Source organism: Asparagus officinalis, chromosome 2 (genome assembly GCF_001876935.1).
Source record: "Asparagus officinalis chromosome 2, Aspof.V1, whole genome shotgun sequence".
Lineage (NCBI taxonomy): Eukaryota > Viridiplantae > Streptophyta > Magnoliopsida > Asparagales > Asparagaceae > Asparagus > Asparagus officinalis.
In genome coordinates, this window is record NC_033795.1 from 46684023 (window position 1) to 46691338 (window position 7316).

Sequence of the window (7316 nt, forward strand, 5' to 3'; positions counted from 1 at the left end):
AAACTTGTTTATTTTCTTGGTAAAATCACTTATATCATGGAGTCTAAGGAACAGTCTGTAGTTCCATGCTCCTCTGCAGAATCAAAATACCAAGCTATTACACAATCGCTCCTTCTGAAATGATATGGTTGCTTTGCTTACTCTTTGATTTATGGGTCTCTACTTCTCGCTTATCTATTTTATATTGGACAATAGGGTAACTCTGCATATTTATGCAAGTCCAGTATTTCATAAATGCACCAAGCATATTAAAGAAGATTGTCATTTTCTTCGTGAAAACCTCAAGTCTAAGGACTTAGTTACTGATCACTTATTTTTTCTACTGGCCAGCAAGCAGATATCTTCACTAAGGCTTTAGGTCCTGATTGTTTTCTCCATATACTCACTAAGTTGGGCATTATAGACCTTCATGCTCTAACTTGAGGGGAAGTATTGAAGATATTTTGTGTACCTTTATTATTCTCTGTATGTTTTATTTAGGGAAAATAGCTAAATTGATATATTTTGTAGACACTTGGTGACAGAATGATATATATATTTTTTTAATTTTTAACAAATTGGTATATTATATAGAATCCGACGGCATATACCCCTTAAGTTTGGCTGGATCCATTTTTCCAGTCAGTTTTCTCACGTGACAGGCTCACGTGATGCCCAGCTGGCAGGATTTATTACACAAAGAACTACAAAAGTAAAATGAGACTATCAACTAATAAAAGAAAAGACTAGGCTTCGGTTTCTTCTACTCTGTCTGCGAAGCACTCCTGCTGAGAATACCCGGGCCTTAGCGTGTCTCCAAGCTGGACCTGTCCATCCTCTAAGTCTGACGTACACCAGAGAAAAACAGGTGTACGTCAGCGTGCATGACACACGACAATAAAACCGTCCTCATAGGCCTAAGGGAACGGTTACTCATCCGATACCTTTGCCGCCGTAGTGCTTGGTCTAAGGGCATGGTTCATGATCCAAGTAGCGCGGTTCTTGAACTATTTCCGTTTATAACATTTGGGGACGGTTTACCTGTGAGGACGGTTTATATTTTTGCAGATGGTGACGGTTATTTAGTAATGGGAACATTTTTAATTTTAAGCTATTGAGACGCTTACACACCAAGTGGACAGTTTCGAGCTTGACCTAGGAGGACGGTTATATTGTCTATAGGAACGATTTTGTTTGTGATCTACGGAGATGGTTTTTATACCAAAGAAGAGGTTAGCTATGGGGACGGTTTTTAGCAATATGAACGATTTTCAGATGTAAAGATATAGGAACGAGTATATATAGCAAAGGGGGCGGTTTTCAATTTTGGCCGTGCAAAAACAAATCATCCAGATATATCACATATTTTTTTGACCTGCATCTTCAAAATTAAAAAAACAAAACAAAATAAAAACTCCATGATTTATACCTGCTCATGTCACAAACAAAGAAATGAAACTCTAAATTTTGCAAGCAAATTAACAACCAAACATAAGGAACAATTCATTGGTTCATTAAAATGACTTTAGTACAAGTTTTTTCTTTTGTCCAAAGTACATGACTAAAATTCTTTTTTCATTAAAACAAAAAATGTCTTTTGTTTAAAGGTCTTCATTGCTATACATAATTTATAAATTGTCTCGATAGAGCTAATCTCGTTGTAAGTGAAAAGCACCCATGGATTCACCTGTTTCAGCCACCATCAATTTTCCTGCATGAATTTAGATAAAAAGGTAAAAATGAGATTATATTCATTGTAAGATTCAATCACTTGAATATATGCTTTAAAATTTTAAATGACCAACTACATATGCTTTCTTGCTGTAATCATACATCAAAACCCTATTTAACTTTATGACTTCAAAGTCTTCTCCAATTAGCTCTTCGCCGATGGACTTGGATACTCTACATTATAGATAGGTAGTGGAGAATCCACTCTTTGAAAAGCACCCATGGATTCACCTGTTTTAAAAGGGATGCTTTCAGTAGACACTATTAGTTTCAACAAAGTTTTAAACATGGTGTAACAGCTAAGCTTTTAGCAGTTCATCTAATTTTTAACGTTTTAGACTTTTTTTATTATGGTAAAATATAACTAAAACTAAGATTTGTAATTTTTTTAGTACACAATGTTGTTACCATGTAGTGGTAATATATGCAATGTACAACAGACACCCGTAGGCACCCAGTTTAGTTCTTTGACAAAATGAAAACTAAGTGATGAAACCACTTTGTGATGCTTGCAGCAAAGAAAAAGCTCCTTTTTTCAGTAGGTGTGATGAACTCCTAGGTGAACATAGATATAGATTTGAGAAACTTAAAATGAAAAATTATAATAGGAGATACAAGCAAAAGGCACGTTTCAAATGCTATTTTTTTCATGCAATAAGCAAAATAATTCCAAAAGTCTAGAGTTGTCTTATCATATTATTCGATCATGGAAAAAACACGTGACTCAGTTATTAATACTATATTAAATGAAACCAAATGATATACCAATTTTTTGCTAACAGAAAGAAACGATGCAGTTAATAAATAATATTAAACGAAACCAATTGATATACCAACTTTTTGCGAATCCTGGAAAAACTTATTGACCCTGTAGTTTGTGTATATTCTTGATCATCATGATTTGCTTTATTGGTCTCATTTATTGTCTACACAATTATAATTTAGGAACAAAATTTATTGTAATTCCTAAAAACAATCAAAGTCACTATCCACAGACACATTTAATTTAGCAAATGTAATAGTTTATAGCAGAGTACTAATTAGATATCAAATTACCTACTGGAAAGTCAGACCCATATTGGTTAGCGCAGTCATTTAGAAAAACTTGTTAGGCTAGACAATTGCTGCATCATTAGACAATTTGCTTCCAAATTTCATGTGAAATTCATTTTACAGCTAGAAAAACTTTTAAAAAAACATTTATAAAATGAATAGTTGAGAATAGTGGTGGGATTTTTGTGAAGAACCATCTATGTACAAGACAATATTCAAAAAGTGACTTATGATAATAGGTAATTATAGAAATTCCACAGTAGAGAGATTAAGAGAAAAACAGGAGTAAATAATAGGTTACATAGCCAAGATACAGATGTTTCCTTCCGATGATGCAGGAAATGTTTCCTTCAGAATTAGTACATGTATGGAAAAAACTATCATGAGTTCAACCGAGATAAATTAAAGTGGCAGATAAAATAAAAGTCGGCATCATCAAAATGGAATAATGGTACATTCTGCAATTGTGAGGCGAGAAGCAAGGAAAAGGCAAGACCTATGACGTTTGGGAGCATCTTGTAAGGCGAGAAGCAAGGAAAATGTGAGACCTATGACGTTGGCGACGAGGAGTCATTTCACATAAGTTTCAGAGGCTTGCACACGTGATAAGGGAAGATCATCTGTATCCAAATCCATCCCCATAGTGTTTAATGATTATAAAAGTGTTTAATCAATATTTTCATACTTAAGGCTTAACCTAATATGTTAAATATGAGATTATTAATGATAAATCTTAACCCAATGCTAGATCATTAGCTTTTCCTAATTGTTTTTTATTGTAACATGATCATGATCATTAGGGGTGATTAAATTTTCATTTTTTTAAACTTGATAATTATGTTTAACTCGCGTGTTAACCCTAATTTGTTGTTTAATTGAATTATAAAGAGGTTTAGTTTTTGTTTTTATCATAGATTGCAGAAAACTGCTACACGTGTATAACATTTAACTAGAAATTTAAGATATTATATAAACTCCAAACTAAACAAAACTAGTGTTAAATGAAACCTATATGAATCTAATTTCCAAAGTGTAAAACCATTCTAAGAAAGAGTTTTTATAGCGAAAGATATACTCAATTTACTAATGACATATTCTGTAAAAAACTACTGCACATGTATAACATTTAACTAGAAATGTGAGATATTATATAAACTCCAGACTAAACCAAACCAGTGCCAAATGATATCTATGTGGATATAGTTTCGAAAACGGAAAATTTTTCTTAAAAAGAGTTTGTCTAGAGAAATATATGCACAATTTACTAATGATATGTTCTGTAAAAAACTACAGATATGGTAATTTAAAATAATTGATAAATTACGTGAAGGTCTTCTCTTGGGGCAAAAACGAACACTGATTTATCTTCTCTTGGGGCAAAGACGAACCCGAATTTGTCTTTCCTTGGGGCAAAGACGAACCCTGATTTGTCTTCTTTTGGGGCAAAGACGAACCCGAATTTGTCTTCTCTTGGGGTAAAGACGAACCCTTATTTATCTTCTCTTGGGGCAAAGACGAACCCGAATTTGTCTTCTCTTGGGGCAAAGACGAACCCTGATTTATCTTCTCTTGGGGCAAAGACGAACCCGAAATAGCAGCACATCGCATGGTAGACTACTATTTGAATAAAGGCACATCGCTTGGTAGGCCATTATCAAACAACAACACCTTTTGCGAAAAAGATGGTGCTGGGGGAACTAAATTGTTCAGGGACGTGTGAGTGTGACGATTGCTTGTTATAGGAGCCATCGCATGGTAGGCTACTACCCATCGATTGTTCTAAGGATATTAGAATGCTTGGAATGGATCAAATGGATTAGGTCATTCAGGGACGTATGAGTGTAATGATTGCTTGTTATAGGAACCATCGCATGGTAGGCTACTACCCATCGATTGTTCTAAGGTTATTAGAACGCTCGGAATGGATTAGGTCGTTCAGGGACGTATTAGTGTGACGACTGATCAGACAACGCCATTTGCAGGAATGACGATATCTGCTATCAGAGGTGATCATTAACCTGATAGGAATTGCCGTGATTTGAGCGACTTTTTGGACCTACCGCTCCATTGAGGAGAGTTGGTAAGTAGATCCTGGTCAGAGGTGTGATGTTAACATGACAGAGATTGTCGTGATCGGAACGACTTTAAGAATTTACCATCCTATTGAAGAGGATTGGTAAGTTAATTTTGTCAGAGGTGTAGTGTTAACATGATAGAGATTATCACGATCGGAACGACTTTGAGGACCTACCATCCTATTGAAGAGGATTGGTAAGTTGATTTTATCAGAGGTGTAGTGTTAACATGACAGTGGGAGTTTGTTACGATTTGGGAACTCCGTGGACTTACCATCCTAGTGAAGAGGACTGGTAAGTTGATTTGTCAGAGGTGACTGTTAACATGACAGTAGGAGTGGTCCCATCGTCCTATTAGAGAGGATCGATGGGGAAAATTTAGAGGAGACTATCAGAGGTAATGGTTAACTTGATAATCTTACCAGATCCATCGTCCAGTTGAACGAAACTGATGGAGAAATGGCTATCAGAGGTGGCAGTTAACTTGATAGTTCTGAGGACCTGCCCTCTTATTAGAAAGGATCGGCGAGGGAAATTGGCTTTGGTCCTAACTATAGGAAGGTTTGACCAAGTAGAAGATTTGGGATGCACCGGACTGTGAGAAGGTTTGATCATCCAGAAATTGGACTTCTCATCCTTGGAAGGCATCGTGAGGGGAAGTGGTTTCCACTACCAAAGTAAAATTGCTTTGGTCATCATCTCCTTCAAATTCACATGGCTTTTCAGCATCCATACGCTTGAGCATGCTCTCGACTTGTTCTCCTTGGCGGATTAAGTCTTTCCATGAGCGAGCTACGACTGCGTCCATATTAGATAGGGTGTCGATGGAGAGATTGTTCTGGCACATCTCAATAAGAGTGGCCTCAGAAACTTGATCACGTGTATGCAGTGATCGATTCCTGAACCTCTTGACAAAGTCGCTTACAGACTCTGTCTTCCCCTACTTTGTAATTAGCAGGATGGCCACATATATTTCTTCGTCATCGTCGAAGAATCTGGCCATGAAGAGCTGTTCCATGTCCTTCCAGCAGGTGATGGATTCAGGCTCCAATTTGTGGAACCATTCAAAAGCGACCCCCTTGAGGGTGCTAATGAACAGTCGAGTCATAATGGGATCATTCCCCACTATGTGTCCAGTTTGTGCCTGAAAGTAGTAGATGTGCTGGGTAGGAGAACCATTGCCATCGAACTGCAGGAGGTCCAGTGGCTGAAACTTCGTCGGGTAGGAGACTGTATCTCATTCGATTGGATATGGTCTGACAACCCCCAACTTGTTCATATGCTTTTGGAGCTTCAAGGCGTCAAGTTGGCTTTGGAACTCATCTAGCCTTTTGTCCCTCGGATTATGATCCGAAGATGACGCTCCTCTAGATGACTCGGATGAGGAGTAAGAAGGAGTAGGCACCCGCTCTTTGTGCTTTGTGGATTTGCGCGAAGCCCGTGAAGTCATCTCTTTCATCTTCTTCTTCTCGGTCAAAAGCTGTCCCAACATCTCCTTCAGGGAATCGATGGTTGCTTGTTGCTCGTCGAGTCTTCTGGATATCTTCATATGAAAGGAATTATGATGAGTTTTGACCCCATTACTTTAAGAAAGAGTTTAGTATATTATATACACACATTCTAGATATCGTTGATGTGCTCAGTTCAGTACTACGGAGGTAGTGCATCGATATTCCATTTGTACAAGCCATTAAGTTGGGTTTAGGATGTTTTATCTAGAAGTCTGTCCCACATTAGGGTGCGATGAGGTTTGTGAGCCATATTCCTAGGATGCCTACTTGGTAGTCCATCACGCACTCGTGTTACGTACAAAGATACGATGAGACTAATGAGCCGTGTACACTATTAGGATACCGACCGGATAGTCTGTCCCGCATGATGATGTAATAAATCAAAATCTTGTACGGAGTTGTCTTAAGATAGTTAAATGATAGCCCGAGTCGTTGGCGGATGCCAGTTATGTTTTTAACTCACTACTGTTGGACCCTAGAGGGGAGGTGATTAGGGTCAAGAGGCTCTAATTATGCAATAAAAATTAAGACAAGCAAACCACAATATTCTAATACAATCAAAGTAAGTGAGATAGGGTTAGGAATCGTTATTCTTTGACGCGCGATGTGTTAACGAGGTTCGAGGAGAAATCCACTACACACCCGGTTTGGAAGCCGGAACTTCGTCTACACAGCGATCCCCTCGCGATCTCACACTACACAGTTTGATCTTAACAGATCACACTCCCTCACAGTTGATCTACACAAGAACACACTCACAAAGCAATAGAAATGGTGCAAGACTCTCTCTTTACAAGTCCCTATGGCAAAGAGAAAGAATACTGAAGCTGGGAAGTGAACACACACAAAAACAGAGAGAAAACACATAGAACAGATTTTGAAAATTTTTCTCAGGAAGACAGCGTCTCTCTGGTTTTTTTTTATAGAAATTAGGACAGCCAAGAAGATGAAGGAGTGTGGGTTTAAA